At 45.3% G+C, this 24,348-nt stretch overlaps 1 protein-coding gene and 1 non-coding gene across 2 annotated transcripts in view; one reads left to right on the top strand and one right to left on the bottom strand.

Moving 5' to 3' along the window:
* The window catches only part of LOC117997523 (histone H2B type 1-C/E/F/G/I), an 881,166-nt gene that overhangs the window by 75,464 nt on the left and 781,354 nt on the right, over positions 1 to 24,348 (bottom strand). The window lies entirely within an intron of this gene.
* On the top strand, positions 3,892 to 3,974 carry TRNAL-UAA. Its single transcript has one exon. It is a non-coding gene; the product is annotated as a tRNA-Leu (tRNA).

Raw genomic sequence — 24,348 nt, 5'->3', positions numbered from 1 at the left:
ATCAACGTGAAATCCAGGATGGCATCATCTAGATCGGGGGAAGGCTCAGACGAAATTCCTCGGTGGGAATGCTCGAGCAGGATTCTTCGTGACTGGAACAGCTATGGCCTGAAGGTACAAGTCACGTGTCTTCCCACAGACAGGCCTAGGAAGCAGCGGCTAAGCTCTGTACACCCTCCCAGGCAGAGAGAACACAACCAGGGACACACTGATCTACAGCAATTCCAGAAGCCAGTGGGCGGGCACATGCTGCCACTTGATTGGGACGCAGTCGTACTGTCTGGGAACTGTCCTCCTGGACTCTTGGCTTCACCCTCCCAATCATCCATCCTGTTCACACGACATTTCTCTTACTAAGTCTCCTTCCCATCGCAGTCCGGGAGGCTCAGGGTCCTCTTTTCATTTCGTGCTGTCCTCCTTCCCTTTGCGTTCCAGCCGTCAGTGTCACCGCTGCGCTCTTGACACCCCTGTGATGTCACGAACGCTGTTGGAGCGTCTTCCCTTAGATCTGGAGCCCGCAAACTCTGACCCGCAGGCCATATCTGGCCAGCTCCCTGTTTTTATACAGTTTTATTGGAACATAGCCACACTTTTCTCCTATTATCTGTGGCCACTTCCCTGCTTCAACAGGAGATGTGAGTCGTTTCAACAGACCCTGTGTGGCCACAAAGCCTAAAATATTTCCTGTCTGGCCCACTGAAGAAAAAGTTTTCCAACCTGTATTAAATAAAAACTGCATTCGCAAACCTGATGAATATAAGCCCTTGTTTACCTTGGCTTCCTATAAAGGTGCTGGCGGGCCCACCCTTCCGATTTGTGGGTTTGCGGCTGGGATACGCAGGGCAGGCCCGGGTTTTCTGCGGAGAGATCACCTGGACTCACTTGGCATGGCCAACAGAAGATCTCACAATGTGTGCCTGAAGGGCATTTCTTAATCTTAGCGTCGGCTTTCACCTGGAGCCGCTGGGAAAAAGAAACAGCTTCTTCTTTCGAACCCTGTAAGCTCTCGCTCATTTGTATTGAACAGTTCTTCCCTTAGCTTAAATCTCCCATCTCCCGTCTGACGATGAACAGCAGGAAAGGCTGAGCAAGCCGGCGCCATTGACCAGAAGTCTCTGGCTACACTGGCCGCCGGGAGGTTTGCGGTCCGCATTCGGAAACGGTGCAGGAAGTGTGTCTCTTCAGGGCAGCTGCTGGGAGCTCTTTCCAGCACTTCGTAAGCAGCTTGCTTTTTTCCAGGGGCTCTTTCTGCAGCCCCTGGAGTTTTAACCCCACTTGATCATGAACCAGAACTCCACTGAAGGTGCAAGAAAGGCCCTCGGCCACCACTGGGCCTCCCTCTCTCCCTGTCTCTCTCTGCAGCTTTCTCCTCTCTGCTACTCTGCTCCAAATAAGCCAAGTGCACTGGCCTCCCCGAAATGCTATCTTTGCCCCCAGTTCAGCGATGCTGCTTGGCTCAGATTCCCGCCCCCCCCCCCCCGGCCCCCGGGGCTGCGGAGGCCTAGAAACTGCCTCTAGGCAACAAGCTAAAACCTGTGTAAGGCTCATCGCTTCTGTTGCGCTCCGGTCAGGGACCAAGGTCCTGCGCTGACAGCAAGGGTCAGAACATATCCCACTGGTCCCATATTTGTGTCTAGCATCCTCGTTGTGCACAGAGGAGGGCAATGCCTCCCCCCGTGAATGCTTCTCAGGTGGAAACAGAAGGCGCCATCTGTTGACAGAGCTCCTTTGCCACAGTGTTAGAACTTGAAGTTCCATCCGTGTTGCTCCATGGTCACGTTCTCTGTCACTACAGATGAACGTGCATGCTATTCTAAAGTATGCATTTACACTGCCTAATAATGAAAAGCAAAGTTTCTTCCAGTTTCACAAGACGCACCCATTGCTGACACTAACTTCCTTCCGTGTATCCTGTGTCTCGGGTAGGATTTGAGGGGTGGGAAGAGTCGGGGAAGATTCAGAAGCAGGAGCAGAGTAGCTCCGAGCTAGAACGGGGACAGCCCCCCCCCAGAGTCAGAAGTTCTCCAGGAGGACGTCCTCGATTTCAGATCCTACCAGCAGGATTCGAGGGTTCTTTAATTCCTAGTCCTACGATAATGGGTTTTACTCCGCTTTTTACTTTTGCCAATCGAATGGCGGTAGAGTTCTGTCTCTTTTTATTTTTTATTTCTGTGGTGATTAATGAATTGGGAAATTTTTGCATAATATTTGTTAGCTTTCATATATCTCTCTCCTAAATTACTTGTCCTATCCTTTGTCCATTTCCTTTTGATCTTGCTGCTTTTCATGGCTTCTTGCTATTACATCATCTAATTATCCATCTCACCCCTGCTATCTGGGGACAATTTAAATATACTCTCCCATGATCACATTTATCTATTGATGTTTCTATTATGGCCTTTATTTTACATATTCTTCATTTTAATGGAAGCAAATACTAGACTTGTATTTCTTTGTTGTTTGTGCTTTTGAAGGTTTTAAAAGTTCTCTGCTCACTGGCACATGAGGATATTCTCCTTCATATACTTCTGGTAGCTTTATTCTTTACTGTCACACTTAAGAACTAAACTTACTGGCTGGTTCTACTGTGTAGCCCATGTGAAGAACAACAGTAATGGAATATTTTGGAAACCTCTGTATCTGTCTATACCTGATGGACTCTATCTCTGATTTGTTTCTTCTGGAACCCTGCAGTCATGCGCAACCCCATCCCCAGCCCGGTTCTCACCCCAGCACTGGGAGATCTGGGTTTCCTTCAGGGCTTGGGCGGTGCAGGACTCTCTTAGGCAACGTCTCCTTTCTAGGAGTTGAACCTTGATCTGGCCAGAGACAGAACCCAGAGCGGGACAATCACCGCACCTATGGGGGCCATTCCTTGTACCTGAATTTGTCAGGCAAAGAGAAAGATCTGGATGGGGACCCAGTCGGGCTGAACATTCAAAATGAGGGTTGGGCTTCTTCATCAACTGAGATTCTGGGAAGAGTCATCTTCGGACCCTCTGCTTGTCTTGTACCCCTGACATAACCCCCTCATCCGGCGGTGCCTTCCCTCGGCTGCCTGAGGCGCCCTGCGCCCCTGTCACACACGAGGGGCTCGGTATTGTTATGTCAATTAATTAATTGTATTCCAGCCTGTGCTACAGGATTTCATTTCAGCTCCGTGTCCTCCGGAGACCCCGGGTGCCCCATCTGGGAGCTTCTTTCACGGATTCTTAAAGTCCCCACGACCACTCTTGGCGCCCTTGGCTGCAGTCACACACGGTTGACGTGTTAGCGGAGGGTGCTGGCTGGATTCTTGCGGTGCACCCTATATCGGAGTGCGGGGGGTCCTACTGTCTTTGCAGCCCGCCCTGAGCTCGGTGCGCTCCTTTGCGGACACCGGGTGTCGGGGAGAGCGTCCTGTCATCAAAATCAAAGCCACGACTTCCAACTGTGTCCCTGGGATTCCCACCCCGCCCCCAGGGCCGGCTCGTTTTCACCCCCGTCCCTCGGGGCGAGCCCTGCAGCCTCCGGCCCGGGGGCTCTGCAGGGCGGTGGCGAGAGCAGGAAAAGCCTGCGGCCTCCCGGCGGAACCGGGGCGGCGTCGGCCGCGGGCAGAGGAAGCAGGTGCGCCCAGGCCCGCCTTTCTCCCCTCTCTGTCCCTGCGCACGCGTTTTCCTTTTCGTATCAAAGAAGAAGGGCGATTTCCCTGAAACGCAGGCGCTGACCTAGCGAGGGGAGCTCGGGGGAAGCGGGCGCCTTCCAGAGCGCGAGAGGCGTGCTCCGTTTTCTCTAGCACAGCCCTCCTCGTGCCGGTCCCCGGAAACAGGAACAACTCGGTGCTGCCTTCACGCGCAGCGCCAGCACACTGGATCGAAGAAAAGCCTAATTGCCGGGGGCGAGAGCCCAGCCACCGGGATGGCCGAGTGGTTAAGGCGTTGGACTTAAGATCCAATGGGCGTGCGCCCGCGTGGGTTCGAACCCCACTCCCGGTAGAGCAGGTTTTCGTCTGCGGCCCGGCCCGGGGGCCCGCGGGCCCGGGGCGTCGTGCGCGCGGGTCGCATCCCGGCCCTGCTTTTCCATCCCTCCGCGAAAACACTGGAAAGCACCGTGAGAAAAGGTTTCCCTGCTCCGCCTTCGAGCAGCAGGAGGACCAGGCAGGTGTACCTGCGAGGGCTGTTTTCTGCCCCGCCCCCATCAAATTGCCAGCATAAGGCAAACGCACCACGTCCACAGTCTCCCTAGTGAGATTTTTTTTTTTTTAAGATTTTATTTATTTATTTGAGAGCGAGAATGAGAGAGAGAGAGCATGAGAGGGGGGAGGGTCAGAGGGAGAAGCAGACTCCCTGTCGAGAGGACTCGGGAGCCCGATGCGGGACTCGATCCAGGGACTCCAGGATCCCGACCTGAGCCGAAGGCAGTCGCTTAACCGACTGAGCCACCCAAGCGCCCCCATCACGTGTCCTTCTTAATGCCCATCACCCAGTTACCTCCAGCAACCCTCAGTTTGTTTCCTAGAGTTCAGTGTCTCTTATGGTTTGTCTCCCTCTCTGATTTTGTCTTATTTTATTTTTCCCTCCCTTCCCTTATGTTCATCTACTTTGTTTCTTAAATTCCACATGAGTGAAATCATATGGTATTTGCCTTTCTGACTGATTTTGCTTAGCATTATACCCTCTAGTTCCATCCATGTCATTGCAAATGGCAAGAGTTCATTCTTTTTAATGGCTGAGTAATATTCTATTATATAATATTTATATAAATATTATATATACCACATCTTCTTTATCCATTCATCAGTCGATGGACATCTGGGGGCTCTTTCCATACTTTGGCTATTGTGGACATTGCTGCTAGAAACACTGGGGTGCATGTGCCCCTTTGGATCACTACATTTGTCTCCTTTGGATAAATACCTAGTAGTGCAATTGATGGGTGGTAGGGTAGTTCTATTTTTAGCTTTTTGAGGAACCTCCATACTGTTTCCAGAGTGGCTGCACCAGCTTGCATTCCCACCAACAGTGTAAGAGGGTTCCCCTTTCTCCCAAATCCTCGCCAACATCTGTTTCCTGAGTTAATTTTAGCCATTCTGACTGGTGTGAGGTGGTATCTCATTGAGGTTTTGATTTGGATTTCCCTGATGGCTAGTGATATTGAACACTTTTTCATGTGTCTGTTGGCCATTTGGATGTCTTCTTTGCAGAAATGTCTGTTCATGTCTCTGCCCATTTCTTAACTGGACTTTTTGTTTTTTTGGATGTTGAGTTTGATACGTTTTTTATAGATTTTCGATACTAGCCCTTTATCTGATATGTCATTTGCAAATATCTTCTCCTATTCCAAAGGTTACCTTTTAGTTTTGTCGACTGTTTCCTTTGCTGTGCAGAAGCTTTTTATCTTGATGAAGGTCCAATAGCTCATTTTTGCCTTTGTTTCCCTTGCCTTTGGAGAAGTGTCTAGCAAGAAGTTGTTGCAGCCGAGGTCAGAGAGGTTGCTGCCTGTGTTCTCCTCTAGGATTTTGATGGATTCCTGTCTCACATTTAGGTCTTTCATCCTTTTTGAGTTTATTTTTATGTATGGTGTTAGAAAGTGGTCCAGTTTCATTCTTCTGCATGCCAACACCATATTATTGAATATCCATATTCTCCCCATTGACTGAAAAGCCAGACTACTAAATTCTGTTCTAAAATGTATAGGACGGGATGATTTGAAAGACCATGAACTTTGGAACTCGACAACCAACGTTCTAATTCTGGCTTTCCCACTGACTCTCTGAGCCTTGATATCTTTCTTTGTTACATGGAGGTAATAATCCTTACCTCATGAAAGGCAGTTGTAAGGATTACGTGCCTGGTGAATTAAGAAGTCTCTTTGTCACCATATAGGTTAGTCCCCTTGCCCCTTAGAAGAAACTCCCACATTTCTTTTATAGTAGGCCTTAACAGAAACCCCAAAATCAGATTAAAAATTAGATAAAATTTGTCCTGATAGTTAAATTGCATCTATGTTTTGAGATCAAACACTGGGATTACACATTTGAAAGTTCTCTGATCCTGGGGGCAGCTCAGTGGATCATTTTCATGAGCTGCCTTGAATTTCAAGTCTGAGCCTTAAGATTCATGTTTGCTCCTGGCCTTCCTGGGCAGAAGGAAGGGAGTTCCTCCCAAGAAATTCATCTGTGTCTTCACAGTCAGAAGTAAGTTGGTTTGAGAGAGACTCAGTTTCCACGGAGAGGCAAGACTCATCCCTACCAAAGGTGGGTTTTGCCATCTTTTTTCTTTCCTGTGGATTAAGGAGAGAGAGAAAGGATGAGTGGAAGTGGAGGGTTTATTTTTTTCTGAAATGAGACTCCAGGTGGCAAAGATTTTACCAGATTGAAACTTGCTGAAGAGAAAACACAGCAGTCTCTTAGTGGTCAGTGAGTAATGTTGTTCAGACTGTCATGCCAAATGGCACCAGGTCCAGCTTCCATCCCTATAGAAGTTATCTTACGTCACATTTCCTCACCAGAGAGTCAACTGATCTAAAACTACCATCCCACACCTATCTCTGCCACCAGAAAGATCTGAACCTGTTGTCTCAGGTGCTTGATTTTATTAAATTCCTCCAACCGTCAGTGATGCTGGCAATTCCCACGCAACTCCAACCTCTGTTGTTGTTTCTTGAGGTAGGCAGAACTCTCTGGTGGCCCCCAAGATGCCTCCCCATGGTGTAGAAGCCCTGTAAAATCCTTTACAGATATTAATTTTTCATCTAATACATAATTAACAATAGCTACCAATTCATCCCTTAAACTTTTTTTTTTTTTTTTTGCAACATGCATCTTGATATTGGGAACACAACACTGAGGGAAAATAAAACCAAGCTTCTCCCCTCCCACCCAGGCTCTCTGGATAGAGGAAGAGACTGACAGGTAGCTTTTCTTTTTTTTTTTTTTTTTTTAGATTTTATTTATTTATTTGACAGAGAGATAGAGAGACAGCACAAGTAGGCAGAGTGGCAGGCAGAGGAAGAGGGAGAAGCAGGTTTCCCGCTGAGCGGGGAGCCCGATGCGTGTCTCGATCCCAGGATCCTGGGATCATGACCTGAGCCGAAGGCAGCCGCTTAGCCGACTGAGCCACCCAGGCGCCCCGGTAGCTTTTATTTTCAACAGGAAATTGATTCGAGGAGGAAAAATGAGGCGATCTGGATTGGTTTTGTCTTTGTACAGAAAATGTAAAGCCCGCCACACTCCTACCACCTCACTCTGGATAGTCGTGTCTTTACTGGTTCTATCAGTCAGCCTTCCCCAGAGAAACAGAACAAACAGGATGGAATATACACGTTGGCTCCTGTGATTATGGAGGCTGGTAAGTCCTCAGATCTGCAGTCAGCAGCTGGGAGACCCAGGAGAGCCAACGGTGTACTTCTAGCCCAAAGACCAGCAGGCTTGAGACTCAGGAAGCACCATTGTTTCAGGCTGAGTCTGAAGGCAGGAATAAACTGATGTCCCAGCTCAAGGCGGTCACATGGGGGGAGTTCCCTCTTCCTCAGGGGAGGGCCAGCCTTCAACTGATTGGATGAAGCCTACCCACACTGGACAGGGCAAGGTGGTTTCCTCCGCCTACTGATTTACATGTTAAACTCACCCCAAATCACCCCCACAGAAACATCCAGAATCATGTTTGACCAAACATCTGGGAACCCCATGGCCAAGGTGACACATAAAATTAACGATCACATGTGTAAGAGAAAACATGATTAAAAAGTAAGAACACTTTTCAACACTCTTAGCACAGTAAGAATGAAAGAAACAATGCAATATATTTTTTGCATGAGTAGTATATTCACACAGCTCAAAAATGAGAAAGTATTAGAAGGCAAACTGAAAAGTCTGTGGCCCTCCTTCCCCCCATCGCTCCAGTTCTCACCAGCACCTTCACCTTAGCTTCTAATGAGCGTCCTGACTTTTTTTTTTTTTTTTAATTTATTTGTCAGAGAGAATGAGGAGAGCACAAGCAAGGGGAGTGGCAGGCAGAGGGAGAAGCAGGCTCCTGCTGAGCAAGGAGCCCGATGTAGGACTCCATCCCAGGACTCTGGGATCACGACCTGAGCTGAAGGCAGGCGCTTAACTGACTGAGGCACCCAGGCGTCCCAGCATCCTGACTTTTTTTAATGATACTTGCAAATATGAACATAGCCTTCATTTACCTATCTTTTTACATAAAAGATAAAATATTTACCCGTCGTTCTGCAGCTCTGTTTTTCATTTAATAGGTTCTGGAGAGCTCTATTTTATCAGTACTTGGCTTACAAATAGCATCTCCAACTTTGCACACTGAACAAGTGTGGTTTATTTTCAAATGAGTTTATCCAACCAGGAAGGAGCTGAATCTGAAACTTTCTTTCCCACTGCCCCTCTAAAGGAGGGAATGAGAACAAAGTGCAGGTTTATTGTAACTAGAGGGAGAAGGAGAAAATGACATCCTTATATTTATTACTATTTTTTGCTCTAATGAGGAACAAAATACTTTTTGCCTGAAGCAATACCGTGTCCAGAGATACTTGAATTAGGGGTTTGGAAGGAGCTGGTGATCAAGAGAAATTATATATTCACCCAACAAATATTTATTGGCCTTCACTCTTCAGACTGTAATAATTAGTTATCTTTTAGTAAAAATGTTAAAGAATTTTTTAAAAATGGGGTACAAAGTTTTCCCAGGATGATAATCCTTTTAAAAAATGTATACACATAGCATATGTATATAAATGTCCAGAAATATATATACAGTAAAATGTGCTTAACAGTGTTTACTTTGGAATGTGGGGTATATATATTTTTCCTTAGCCATATTTTTATGTGTTTTGACAACAACCCTCTATAATACTTGTATAATTAAAAAGAGGAGAAAAGCAAATTCAGAAATAGTGAAAAAAGCCAATCCTTTGGATCGTTATTAGTTTCAGAGGTAGAGGTCAGTGATTCATCAGTCTCATATAACACCCAGTGCCCATTACATCACTCAGTTACCCCATCCCCCCACCCCTCTCCCCTCCAGCAACTGTCAGTTTGTTTCCTATGATTAAGAGTCTCTTGTGGTTTGTCTCCCTGATTTTGTCTTATTTTATTTTCCCCTCCTTTCCCCTATGATCCTCTGTTTTGTTTCTTAAATTCCACATATGAGTGAAATCATGTGGTATTTGTCTTTCTCTGATTGACTTATTTCCGTCAGCACAATACCCTCTAGTTCCAACCACGTCATTGCAAATGGCAAGATTTCAACCCTTTGGCTCTTTACACTGAAGATATACCCAGCACGATGGAGAAAAGATGGAATACGTAAAATAAAACTTGCCCTGACAGCATAGGGTTGACACTCAGGGTCCCTTACGCAGGCTAGGAATCAGCTGACCTATAGTCCATATTTGGTATTAGTGATGAGGAAAGTCAAAACGACAGAAACTTAGAATAATTAACATTCTGGTTTATCGTCGGGATTCTGTGAATTTAGTTATCTAGATAGGAGGATTTCTACAAAGATCGTCACTCTCTGGTAAAAAGACAAGTTTGCTTTTCAAAGGCTGTGGAGTATAATAGTTCAGAACAAGGACTTTGGAGCAGATTGCCCAGATCTAGGTAAGTCTACCCCTTACCTGAGAGCTTGAGAAGGGAAAAGTTCATGGGCACATGGACACTGCAGCCCAACAATCTTGTCTCCCAATTCTGGCTTTGACACCTACTCTCCCTGAGCCGCAGTGCGTTCGTTATGAAGACAGAGACAATCGCCCCTACTGCACTGGACTGTGAGCGCAAATACACACACACACACACACACACACACGTGTGTACCGCAGTGCCTGGTAAGTGGTAAGTGCTCAGGAAAGATTAGTTCCTTTGCCCCTTAAAAGAGAAGCATCTCTTCCTTTATGAGCTGTCCTTAATGAAAATGTTCCAGATTAATTTCTGAGCTTTTAAAATAGTCTAGAACTCATTTCTCACTTCTCTAAAAACTGTATCACCTCATCAACACCTTTACCAGCCAAACACCTGTGCGGGACATGCCCAGTGGGACAGACAGCTTGCAGCCTCTTTGGTCTCTAGGACCCCGGGCTGCACCTCGGCATAGCTATGGTTTTGTACGTGGTAGCGACACATGGTTACCGCCCTTCTGTGACCCCAGACGTGAGGAAGGCCTCTCCCCCGAACACAGGAACTGTGCCCGCCAGCAACAGTTGCTGAAATACCACCACGGGAAAAAAAGACCAGTCACAACACTTCCAGAGGGAAGAGGGTTTTTATTGACACTTCAACTTCACAGATGGGGAAAGGCCTTTAAGGACAAGGAAATATCCCCGTAAAACAGGCCCCCCAGCAAGTGCAGAGTTGCAGATAATGGCAAACAGGCATCTACGTAATCCAGGAGCCGAAACGCATGACCGCCTATCTGCTTCTCCCACACACACAATTCTACCCCCTTCCCTTCCTCTGCCATGAAACAGACCCGTGGTCCGGGGCTCCAGAAAGATAAGTGACCAGAACAAGGGGAAGAAGTCAGTTCTTTCCAGAATCTTTGGGACGAATGGCTGAGAAATCCCCAATTACGGGTAGAGAGTCCTCTGCATTATGCTCATGCCTTCTGCTTGGTTTTAGGCTCAGCTTTGTGTCTTCCCATGAGATGGGGGTATCCATGTGGTGTGTTCAAGATTTTAAAACTCCAACAGCTCCCACACGCTGGGAATTGTGAAGGCAGAGGGCCCCTAAGAAAATAACTATACTGATGAATCTGGCGAGGACCATCTCTAATTTTCAAAGAGTGTAACAGGCCCCGAGACCAAAGTGCGGGTTAGCCACACACGTTTTTGTTATCACCCCGTAACACATCGTCCCAGCTGACTTCCCAGACGCGTGACTTGGGCAAAGACCCAGGGCCCTGCATTGGGAAGAGCCTCAGGCTTGCTTTAATGCTTTGCTGTCAGTGTCTTGAAATTGTTAATAATTTTTGAACAAGAGACACCGCATCTTCATTTCACACTGGGCCTCACAAATTATGTAACTGGTCCTACATGTTGTCTTCTATTTCCCGTTGTCAAAAAAAAAGGAAATAATTCTTTCCTATATTCTGCATTCTACCCCTTGTTCAAGGTATGTTTGGCACAGAGAGATTGCTTCTCAATCCCAATTTTGGGGTTTATATTGCAAAACTGAATTGTAGGAAGAAATCAAGAAGGAAGAGAGTTTTTAATATAGGTCACTGGACAATAGGAAGAGATTATGGACAAGCATCATAAGGGACATCAATGCCCAGAAACCAAAGAGGAAAAGGAGAAAGTTAGATAATTGGCTGTGGATGTAACTTCCACATGTTTGAGACCTGAAGACAAAAGAAAAGGGAGATCAAAGAAATGAGCTTTATCTACTTCCTGGGAGGTTAACTCACCTTCCTCCATCAGAATCCAGTGATCACTCACCAGACAGTAGAAACAGGGCAGAGCTGGACACATTCATGAAGTAAGGAAACTTATAGGTGACTTTTGGTGGATCACATCCCTGAGATATTTCCAAAATTTGTATGTAGTGCAGAAATAATGAGAGGAACACAAAAGTACCTGTGGACCCAAGAAAGGGGAGAGACAGATCTCCTGATTGGCCTCCACCAGTCCTCCAAGGTTTCACTGTAGGGTCATGATCAATGAAAACCAGAATCACGTCATTGTTACTGCCCCTCACTTTCCTTCTGCCTCCTTTGAGACCATGTGTTTCCCCTAGACTTTTCTTTTCCCCTGCACTCTCCTGAACAGTGTTTAAAAAGCTCATCAAGCGAAAATCCCACCCCAACCCAAAGCCAAGACCTTCCAAGTTCACTCCTGCCTCTCCTTACCTGTGACGATGAAGATAAAAGCACAGGAAACATACTGTTTCTGGGTCTCAGGGAATAACTGAGGGAAGGTCAGCAACAAAAAGTTGAAGCAGAGTGAGAGGAGAAGGGCGCTGATCATGAAAACTCCACCCAGTATGAAGTAGGCTAGGATCAGGGAAGGATGACAAGAAAGTCTGAGAAGTTCACCCTTTTTTAGGGGTCACTCCCCGGTTTTCCACGTGCCCAGGTATACAGGGAGCACAGGAGGTCCTGGGAGCACCAGCAGGAAGGAGTGGCTGGGACGGCGAGGTGGGCAGGAGGCAGGTACCCAAGGCTGCAGGTTACACCAGGACTCACTTGGCTTGTGTTTGGGGACCCAGCACATTTGACTACTGCAGTCTTCGAAGGGCACACTGACGAGGACATTGGGATCTCCAGGCAGTTCTATTTCCACCCAGGAGGAGACAAGGAAAGACCACCACATGAGGGTGGTGTCCAGGAAATGACAAATGAAGATCACATCTCTGTTCAGGTTCTTCATCCTCAAGCACCAATGGAAAGACATCACCTAAGAAAGGGAAGAAGTGGGAGGCGTTTCCCCAGACCCTCCAATTTCACACCTCATCCTTCAAAAACAATTCCTAATGTTCCCTCATTCCTAACACTTTCTTAAATCTTCCATTCTAGCCTCAATATCCCCTCTACAGTTTAACTGCTTATTTAACAAGTACTGTAGGCCCACAGTGTGTCACGCCTGAAGTTCTAGAACATTGCCTCCTCATGTCTCTCCCAGGCTCCAGCCATTATCACCACCATTCCAGACTCCAGACTGACAGCCCCTCCCCCAATAACGTTATCAGGTTTTCCCCCTGCTTGGAAGCCCCCTAACATCTCCCCGAGCACACCTAATGTAATCCTTCAAGTGACATCCAAGCCCTTCCTTAATCTCACTTCAACCTATTTCCAGCTTTGTTTCTGTCTATTCCCTCCAAAAATTCAACCCCTCTGCCAAAAAACATTCGCTACATTGTTTCCCAAATCCTATATAGGTAAGTGTTCCTCGAATGGGCTCCATTTAAACCTTCTGTCCTATTGCCCACTAATTACCATCCAAATATCCCTCATTCATTCAGTAAATAAATGTCTCGACCACCTACTGTGGTCCCTATACCGTTCCAGGTGCCTGATACTGGTTTGCAAACAAATATAGTTACCATACGGAGACATCCCTAGACTGTATAACCCTTCGCCTTTGCTGAATCCCATCTACTAGGTCCTCCTGCTTCCCTCTTCTCATCAGCCAGTATAAATCTATCCTTCGAGGCCCAAGATTGGGTTGGAAGCTTACCCAACCACATTGTCCAAACCGTGTTCACCCTGTGGGGTTACACAGGACAATGACTGACTGCCCCATTTCATAGTCAATCATGTATTGCTTCAAGCGAGGAGGCCAGCATGGTGGCTGGAGTGAGGTGAGAGGGGAGAGTGCTAGAGGTCAGAGAGGAGATGGAGGCCAGATTGTGCAAGATCCATCAGGTAACATTAAAGAATTTGGTGTTTATTCTGAGAAGCCATTGGAGCAGAGGAATAAGATCAGACTCACATTTCTATGGATTGGCTCAGCTGCTATATTATGATTAGTCTACAGGGCACAGGTTTAAGCAAGGAACTCAGGAGTTACTGGAGCAGTGATGCCCCATGAGATGAGAGGGTGGCCTGCAGCATGTTCTTGGCTGAGGAGGGCATTAGAAGTCTCACACTGGGCTTTCTTTGCAGGTAGTGATGAGCCGAGACAGTGATATGAGAGAAAGAGGAGTCAGGAATGGCCTCAAGGTTTTGGATTGAGATCTGTAAAGTCTGAGTTGCTCTTTAATGATATGGGTAAGACCAAGTTGGAGGCACCAGGGAGTGAGAAGCAGTTTGATTTTAGACATGTTACATTTGATATGGCTTTTAGATCTCCAAAGATGATGTTAGGTGATTGTATATACCAGCATGGGGATTAGGAAGGAGGTCCAGGCTAGAGACACCGGGATTTAAACTTGAGAAACATCCACAATACATGGGAATTAAAACCAGTGAGAGGAAAGGCTTCAGTGTGGCCCAAGGACAGAAGTGGTCCTAGGACTCAGCTCTCAGGCTTTTCAGGATTTAGAGACCCAGAGACAAGAAGTGCCCAACAAAGAGGGCTAGGAAGAAGTCCCAGAAGCCAAGAGAAGAAAATGTTTCGAGGAGGAGGAAATGTCTGTGTCAAATGTCATCCAGAAGCCAAGTCAGGTGAGGAACGAAAATGGATCACCAGTTCATCCATGAGAAGGCCACTGCGACCTTGACAAAAGCTCTTTGCGTAGAATGAGAAGTAGAGCCTATCAAAAAGACTGACAGAAGAGGAGGTCCCAGGGAAGAACACACAGCGGGGAGGTGGGTATGATAACAACAGACAACTCTTTGAAGAGCTTGCCGAAAAAGCAAAGAGGCTGCAGCTAGAGGAAAATGTGGGACCAAAACGTCTTTTGTTTTTAACATGCAGGAGGCAGATACTGGCAGCTTGAGGGAGAGGTCAGTATTTCTGGGGCTGGCCACAGAAGAAAGAATGAGCAAATTATGCACAGTCGTTAGGAAGACCGGCAGACTATACACCAGCAAGTTGCTAGCTGGGGTAATGAGAATGTGTGGGAAATGTCTTCTGATTGCTTCTATCTTCTCAGAGGAACAGAAGGCAAATTCACAGCTGAAGTGAGCACAGGGTAGGAGGCACTGGAGATCTGCGGAGAGGTGTGAAGTTACCTAGAAGAGTGGGCTGGGGAATGGTGTGGGATCACGTGGCAGCACGAAGGGCTCACTCGAGCTGTATGGTCATGAATTTACAGCTGGACTAGTCGGTCTGCTTTCTTTTCCAGTTTCGTTCACCTGTATGGGTTTAGGCAACGAATAAATAGAAATGCAGATTTTTAGAAGGATAAGCATTTTGTATAAGTATTGAAAAAGCAAGTGGGTTGAGGGTGTGGGCAAGAGAGTGGCCGCAGTGGTGGGCCATGGAATCTAGTTTGGGTAAGGAGGGAAGTGAGAGTGTGAGAGGGGGATGGGCAAGACTGTAGGACAACGGACATGTATTTGGTACTAACTTTATCCTTTTTACTTATAGTAGCAAAGGAAGTAGTGGATTGCAAAACTTCCAGTTAAAAATATTCACACATGGAATGTCTATTTATGACTGTGAGCTGATGTAAAAGGTGAAAAACACCGGTCTGAGTTTGGGCCACATGAGGGGGTTGAAAGGAGAGTGGAAAAAAGATGCCTGGATGAGGGATCGGGGAACTGGGAGGCCAAGAGCACTGGAAAAATAACCTTCCTGGATTCTATCACCACCAAGAATTATGATAGGAGTAGTATCAGCAAGTGACAGTGCTCTAAGGACTTAAGTGATCAAGGAATGACAGGAATTATTCCAACGTCTGTAGATGACAGCAAAACGAAGGAAGAGTGGTCAAGTCTAGGAGAAAAGTGTTTTTAGGAGAAGGGAGGACAAAACAGTCCGGAAGGGGCAATGAGGAGCAAGAGGGAGACCTACCCATCTCCAGGCCCAGTGGTAACAAAGGGTGGGGAAGAAACAGCCGCTACCGCTCAGAAGGACTGCAAGGCAGGCAGGATCAATAGGAGAGAACCAGATTCCCGTTAGAGTAAGAGTATGAAAGGAATAGTCGGAGAGACTGAGAATACAGGCAACGTATCCTGCCTGCTCACTGGTGGGCCCACTTAGCGACATCATAAAAGTGGGAAAATCCTTACGGACCCAAGATTGTGATTTAATCTGCCTTTGTGAGCACACAGGCGTTCTCAGCTCTCTCTGGCACTCGACACGAAGCCATCCTTTGTCTGTGTCCCTGTTTTCTGCTCTAGAAGAAGGAAGAAACCCTATGCTCGGGAACAAAGTACCAAGGTGACGAAGAGAGAGGTCAGGCTCACAAGTGAGCAGCCAGCAGCTGACAGGTTCTGGGCTGGGGGTACAGGGGAGGTGTAATGAATGAGGGTGTGGGGGAGACTTCCGGAGCCCTGAGCTGTGGCGGGAGGAGAGCATCGTGGGCCATTCCCTCTGCCAGCTTCTCTCTCCCCACTAGGCAAATGAGATTCAGGCCTCCAAAGACTACGAGGCCGAGGAACAGATGGGATCTCTTAAGTGTCCATGCTACCATGTTTGCAGTTCTGTGCAAGTGTAGTTTATAATGAATACTCACTTCTTTGCTCAAGGGCCACCTTTGCTCTCCACCCCACGAGAGAGCACTACTCCGCCTTCTCTGTCCACATACTCGGCTTTATTTTTCTTCATAGCTCTTACCTACCAGAGATACTATTTTTGGTTTCCTCCCACTGGCCCATAAGGTCCCACCTTGTCTGTTTCCCCATTGCCTAGAACAGTGTGGCATGTAGTCACCTGGGCTACTTGCTGGATGATGAACCCATCACAGAATGATGGCCCCAGTGCCCAGAAAACCATAAATCACAAGTGGAATATTCAAAACTGGGACGATCAAGAGCTACAGCTCCTTTACCACAGAGCTAGTTAAACCTCCAGGATGGTCTCAGGAAGCAGTCACTGGAACTATGGTGCCGGCAGGGTCAGGGCCCACCAAGAGCGCTCGGGCTGTACCCCAAGAGCTGGTTGATCGGTCAAGGTGCACTAAGAAAAACGGATCAGTGCTATTTCTGGAGCAAGACATGTGGACCACCTTATTCCCACAAACATACCAATTTAGCTACCATTCATGGACAGACTCCCTTTCTGAAAAATCAAAAACTAAAAGGCTTCTGCATCCTATGTGAACATAAAATTCGACTCACCAAAACTGGTAGATTTGGGACACACTCTTGCTGGGTTTGCCAGGATATTCATCATCATCAACACAGCTCAAAGATGACTCGATTAATGCGATACACCACATTAACTGAATAAAGTATAAAAATCACAGGATCATCTTAGTAGGTGCAGAAAAAGCATCTGACAAGATTCGACAAACTTTTATGATAAAAACTCTCAACAAAATAGGTTTAGAAGGATGTACCTAAACATAATTTAAGATCAAATATGAGCCCACAGCTAACATCATTCTCAAATGTGAATAAATGAAAGCTTTTCCTTTAAGATCAGGAACAAGGCACGGATGTCCACTCTTGTCACTTCTATTCATTGCAGTAGTAGAAGCCCCAGTCAGAGCAATGAGGCAAGAAAGAGAACGAACAGGCATCCAAATCAGAAATGAAGTAGTAAAACTATCCCTGTTTACAGCTGACATGATCTTCTTGAGAGAAAAATCTTCAAGACTCCATTTTAAAAACTGTTAGAATAAAGGAATTCAGTAAAATTATAGGATATGAAATCAGCCCACAAAAATCACTTGCACTTCTATACACTAACAATGAACTATCCAAAAAGGAAATTAGGAAAACAATCCCACTCAAAATGTTACAAAAAAGAACAAAATACTTAGGAATGAACTTAACTAAGAAAATAAAACACTTGTACACTGAAAACTACAAAACAGTGATGAAGCAAAGAAGTCACAAATAGACTTTCCCATTGGAAACCTCAATATTGCTCAAATGTCCGCACTACCCAGAGATCTACGGAGTCGATGCAGTCCCTATCAACATCCCAAAGGCATTTTTTACAGAAATAGAAAAAAAATTCTATAATTCATATAGAAGCACAAAGAGCCCTGAATAGGTTCAACTGATCTTCAACAAGAACACAAGATGGAGAAAGGATAGTCTGTTCAACACACACTGATGGAAAACAATATTCATTCACATGCAAAAGAATGAAACTAGACCCTTATACTATACCACATATAAAAAACAAAATATATTAAAGACTTCTGTGTAAGACCCGAAACTGTGAAGCTGCAAGAAAACATAGGCGGAAAGACTCACGATACCGGTTCCGGCAATGATTTCATGGATAAGACACCAAAAGCACAGGCAGGAAAAGCCAAAACTGACAAATGGGATGACATCAAGTTAAAAACCTTCTGCACAGCAAAGGAAACCATCAACAGAGTGAAGAGGTGCCCTACAGAATGGGAGAAGGTATTTGCAAACTATGTGTCTGATAAGGGATAATTCTCTATATAAGGAACTGCTACAACTCAATAGCAATACACAAAAACAAAAAACAGTTCAACAAAAAAGTGGGCTAGACTCGAACATTTCTCCAATGAACATATATATAAATGGCCCCACAGGCACATGAAAAGATGCTCAGCGTCCTTAATCATCAGAGGAATACAAATCAAAACCACAATGAGATGCCACCTCACACCTGTGAGGAGGGCTATTATCAAAAAACAAGGACCTCCCCACCCCCCAAAAGAACAGTGTTGGTAAAGATGTGGAGAAAATGGAACACTTGCACCCTGTGGGTAGGAATGAAATGGTGCAGCACTTATGAAATCAGTATGGAGTTTCCTCAAAGCATCAAAAACATACCATGCTCCAGCCATCCCACTTCTGGGTATTTATCCAAAAGAAATGAAATCAGGATCTGGAAGAGATCTTGGCACTCTTGTGTTCACTGCAACGATGTTCAGGATAGCCAAGATGTGAATACAACCTAGATGTTCAAAAGGATAAAGAAAACATGGTCTATACATACAATGCAATGTTATTCAGCCTTAAAAAAATAGACTTCAGCAATATTCGACAACATGGATGAACCATGAGGATAGAATACTAAGTGAGATAAGCCATTACAGAAGGACAAATACTGCATGATTCCACTTATTTGAGGCATCTCACATAGTCAAATTCACAGAAGCCAAGAATGGAACAGGGGTTGCCAGGGGCTGCGGGGCGAACGGAGGTCTTCATCAACCGGCACAGTTTCAGCTGAAGATGAGTAAGCTCCAGAGATCTGCCGTACAATGCTGTACCTACAGTCGGTGGTAATCTACTGTTCATTTAAAAATGTGTTAAGATAGGGACGCCTGGGTGGCTCAGTCGTTAAGCATCTGCCTTCAGCTCAGGTCATGATCCCAGGGTCCTGGGATCAAGCTGCATCGGGCTCGCTGCTCAGCGGGAAGCCTGCTTCTCCCTCGCCCACTCCCCCTGCTTGTGTTCCCTCTCTCGCTGTCTGTCAAATAAATAAAATCTAAAAAAAAGGGGGGGGCATTAAGAGGGTAGAGCTCATGTTAAGTGTTCTTTCCACAATAAAAAGAAAAGAAAAATGAATCAGTGTAGTTATGGATGAGAGAAGAAAAGCAACTTAGTGCAGACACAAGAGAAATTACAGGAGGATGTGGGGCCAGCAAAGAATGAAAACAGGCTGAATACCTGTGATTCTAAACTCATTTCCCCTGGTGTGGGTTACAGAGAGGCCAAAAGTCCTAGAGTAGCATGAAGGTTAATCTCTTGGAGCTCAAGAATTTGTGACTAGCTACCAGGACAAGGTGTCTCCTGGAATTAGGACATATTCAGAATATTTGAATATTCACCTAAAAATATGTGAAAAGGTTGAAGATGACCCAAGATACTCAAATAATCCCCTCTCAGAGGTGTATAATGACACTGTGAATACAAACAATTTGTGACTTGCAGCTTAGCTCCATGTTCTCTGCAGACATACCTACTTCCCAAGTGAGAAACTTAAACTGAAGTAATCTATTTGTTTACATTTTGTAGAACATGATGACCATGATTCTAAGAAATATCTCTTAGTATCCTTTAGTTTTCAAGCTGGGATATGCGAATCCCTGGGAATCCACGAACACACTTTTCAGGGAATCCACTTGCGGATCTTGGGCTTCCACATAGACTCATCATGACTGATCCGCCTGAAACATCCTCCTTTCCCACCTACCCTTTTGTCACAACCCCTCGCCCACTAAGGAAAGAGGGGGTAACTCTCAACCAACCCAAGTCATACCCTTCATGTTGCCCCAAGAGGCAAAGCTTCCTCAAAGCATCTGACCAAGGGCTCTAAAACAATGATGTGAGTGAGCAAGAGAGCGGCCTTCTGCAGCTCAGGTGGTTTCTCGTACATTTACTTTCAACAAAAGAGGGTCTAACCCAGTCGTCAGCAACAGATTAACAAATTTTTGTAATACATAAAGTGATTTTGGCATGTAATACAGGAGTCAGAATAATTAGAATTGCATTTCTACTTCAAAAATCCTTGAATTCCTACCTACTTATATAAACTGATATAATCTCTCTTATCTTCAATAATGAAAACTGAAAACTGATGAACTTGTCTCATTCTTGCAACAAGGAATATTGATCCATAGATACATGAATTAATTAGAAAATCTTAGCAACATCCATCTTATTAAGAGATGCATTTGCCTGAAACAAATAATGCAATATATGTTAAGAAAAAAAAAGAAGAAGAAGAAGGTAGCGGGAGGGGAAGAATGAAGCGGGGGAAATCGGAGGGGTAGACGAACCATGAGAGGCTATGGACTCTGAGAAACAAACTGAGGGTTCTAGAGGGGAGGGGGGTGGGAGGATGGGTTAGCCTGGTGGTGGGTATTGAGGAGGGCACATTCTGCATGGAGCACTGGGTGTTATGCACAGACAATGAATCATGGAACACTTCATCTAAAACTAATGATGTAATGTATGGGGATTAACATAAGAATAAAAAAATAAATTAAAAAAAAAGGAAGAAAAAGAAAAAAAAAAGATGCATTTGCAATTCAATTTTAGCTTATCTACTAACTTATCAAAATATATAATACATTCACAATGAATTTGATTTTATGCTAATAAAAATAATAATACAGAAAATAAATTTACTCTTAAAGCTGTTAAGGTCACTGGAATTTTAAAAAAATATATGAAATTCAATGTTTATCCTTTTTTGTTTCAGAGAAGTATGACAAGGTAGACCAAAAATAGCCATGTTACAATAGAATTTATTTTTGTGGGGTGGGGGAATGAAAATACAAGTTCAGGTACAAAAGAGGAGGATGTAAAATTTCAAATGTTAGAGGAAAATTATTTTTTTAAATGGATGAGAGTCCGTTTAAATAATAATAATATTTTTTAAACAAATGATAGTCCATTTAAATAAATAATAATAAAATAATAAATAATAATTAAAATAATAATCACTATGGTACTTACATTCCACTGGACAGATTTAGGAGAGTGATGGAACACATTTTAAAATATCATAATTTACAATGGACTGGAAATCACATTCTTTACCATTGTTTAAACTTATGATGTAAAATTTTATATGCCAATCTAGAAATGTACGAGGGGGTAGATTATTTTTGAAAGGGGTAGGTTTTCAAATTTTGGAGACCACTTCTCTAGAGCAGGAATTCTTATCATGGGATGTAATGTAGTTGTTACAGACACAGGGTCAGTAGTGAGTCTAGACATTGGGCAAGTGACTTAAATTCAGCTCAGTCTACTTGTCTGTAGAATGGGTATAGTACCCTATCTACAGAGATTAACCTGTCAAACTTCAGATACATCAAAATCACCTGGGGGGGGTGGTTCTTAAAACAGACTGCCGGGTCCCTACTCCAGGAGTTTCTGATTCACATGTGCTCAGGCACCCAAATGGGCACTTCCAGCAAGTTTCCAATAATGCTAATGCCGCTGGCTCAGGGACCACACTTCTGAAAACTTTTGGTCCCTCTCCTAAGATCCTTATGTGGAGTGTAATGAGGACGGTAAAAGTTAACACCTCAAGCGGTTAGAGCTGTGCTGCCACAGAGCAGGTGCCAATGTTCACGAGCCGGTATCACCAGTTAGAACTGGGTTCCCTGCGACGGAAAGGAGTGAGCCCGTCTTTTAACAAGACGTCCTGGGGTGAAGCACCCAGGGATGGCCCCGCTGGCCAAGAATGTCATGATGTTCCCGGGCACCTTCTGCTTCTTGCTTACCTGTCTTTGTCCTGTGGCTTTCGGCATCACAGACGCGTGACAGCCGCCGTTCCTCCGGGAGTCTTGTCTGCGGTCCAGACGGGAAGAGAGAAGAGCAAAGAAGTTCAGGGTAAGGAGCTGATGGAGCATGCCAGCCAAGTCACCCTCCACCTTTTATAAAGACTTTATTTTTTTTTTTAAGATTTTATTTATTTATTTGAGAGAGAGCACATGAGAGGGGGGAGGGTCAGAGGGAGAAGCAGACTCCCTGCCGAGCAGGGAGCCCGATGCGGGACTCGATCCCGGGACTCCAGGATCATGACCTGAGCCGAAGGCAATCGCTTAACCAACTGAGCCACCCAGGCGCCCAAGACTTTATTTTTTTAGAGAAGTCACTCCCTTTAGAAACAGGTTTCTAGAAGCCCCTCACAAGTGATTTTCACTTGAATCTCAATGGTCAGACCCAGGTCCCATGCCAACCACTCCAATCATAAGGGAGTCAGGGAAGAAGTTTTGGCTTTCCAGCTACTATGGTGCAGGAAACCGAAGGAGAAAGGGATTTGGATAGAAATATACAGCATCAGCATGTAGACATCGGCCCCTGGTGATAATCCAACTTCCAGCCCCTCTCCCCTTGCTGGAGGTCAGAGGGGGTAGAGCTGAAAGTTCTAATCCTCTAAACTCAAAATTGGTTCCTAACCCTATTGTAAGTTACTAGGAACTTACCCACCCCCCAAAAAATCACTTTATTAACATAAACTCAGGTGTGGTTGAAAGGGGGTTGTAATAAATAACAGAAAATATTCTTTTCACATTTATCACTCTAAAGATACTTGAGGAACCAAAGGTAAACACCAAATATTTTAGCAAAAGATGCCCCTCTTACTCTAGTCTCTTAGGAAACTACAAAGATTTTGGGACCTATGAGCCAAGAACCATGGATAAAGACCAAAATATATATTTATTATATTATCATAATAGTTTATTCATACATAAACAAGCTATTACTAAGACAGAAATCTCTAAGATACAGTGTTAAGTGGAAAAAATAAGTGTAGTATGCCACTTAACATACAAGAAAGAGTGAAAATAAGAACACAATTTGTGTTTGCTTGTATTTTCACAAGGGAACTCTGCAGAGACAGCTAAAAACACTGATAAAAATGGTTATCTGTTTGCTGTGGTGGGAAGGGAACAGGGTGGATGGGAGGTTGGGCAGGAGTGAGACTTTACTGTGTACCTTCTTTAGTATTTTGATTTTGAACCGCATGAATATATAATGTTTTTTAAAAAGTAAATGTATAATAAAGACGTTTTAAAAATTGAGAGACTATAGCAGAAGCACCCACTGGCTTAAAAGTAAAAAACACAGGCTCTGATGTCATACAAACATGAATTCAAACCCTTGGTTCTGCCACTTACTAGCTATGTAATCTTGACCATTTACCAAGTTAAACTCTCTGAGCCCCAGCTTTACACAGTGTAAACGCATCTCTCGTTCAGGGTTGTGAGGATTAACCACAAAATATTTGCAAAGCCGTTTAGTAGTAGCTGGCATAGAATTCCTCCATGTGTGTTCCCGTAACTATTGCAACAGAGCAAAGAGCTTTTGAAGGATTTTTCAAATCACTGGAGCTTTCAAGAGCATCACTGAATGTTCACCCTAAGCCCTGATAGAAAAGACATTAAAATTCTATCACTGAGCTTTTAGCAGTATCAGAAAATGCTTATATGGACTCTCTTTTTGCTGAAGAAAAACTTGCTTAAACAGAGAAAAATACCACGGAGTTCTTCATCTTAAAAAAGATAGAAAGGGATAAGAAAGAATTCTTTCCCTCTGCTCATTCCTTGTACTACGGTGCTAGTAAATTTCACTCGGCGAACCACACACACGAATTAAGCGCTGGTTAAGCCACAAGGCCTCCACTAGACACAGTGTCAAAGAACTGTGTCTGCCCAGAGGAAGGGCAAGACACACCTCTGGGATCTGACTGGAGCCCGGTGGTTATCGTCACCCTCTGCACATTAACACTGCTCAAGAACTTTAATCTCTAATGACTTCAAGGTAGAGGCAGGCTGTTGAGGTCGATGGACTGCTATCATCTGATGACCCCCTGTCCCCCCGTCCCGCCTCATGACATTACACATCTCACACTGACCTGATGCCCAGAATTATCAATGTGCACTCAACACAGTCACAACGCTTCTGCCTTCCAGAGAACGGTTTTGCAGAAGATGCTGTCAACCTGAGCAGTAAACCCCAGCACCTGCGGCCCAGCACCCGAGCAGTAAACCCAGCACCTGCCGCCCAGCACCCGAATCCGGGCAGCAAACCCCAGCACCTGCCGCCCAGCACCTGAGCCCGAGCAGCAAACCCCAGCACCTGCCGCCCCAGCACCCGAGCCCAAGCAGTAAACCCCAGCACCTGCCGCCCAGCACCCGAGCAGTAAACCCCAGCACCTGCCGCCCAGCACCTGAGCCCGAGCAGCAAACCCCAGCACCTGCCGCCCAGCACCTGAGCCCGAGCAGCAAACCCCAGCACCTGCCGCCCAGCACCCGAACCCGAGCAGCAAACCCCAGCACCTGCCGCCCAGCACCCGAGCCCGAGCAGCAAACCCCAGCACCTGCCGCCCAGCACCCGAACCCGAGCAGTGAACCCC

The sequence above is a fragment of the Mirounga leonina genome, unplaced genomic scaffold (genome assembly GCF_011800145.1).
Source record: "Mirounga leonina isolate KUSES-001 unplaced genomic scaffold, KU_Mleo_1.0 Mir_366, whole genome shotgun sequence".
Classification (NCBI taxonomy): domain Eukaryota; kingdom Metazoa; phylum Chordata; class Mammalia; order Carnivora; family Phocidae; genus Mirounga; species Mirounga leonina.
The sequence above is the reverse complement of the archived record's forward strand: the minus strand, read 5'-3'. Positions and strand labels throughout refer to the sequence as shown.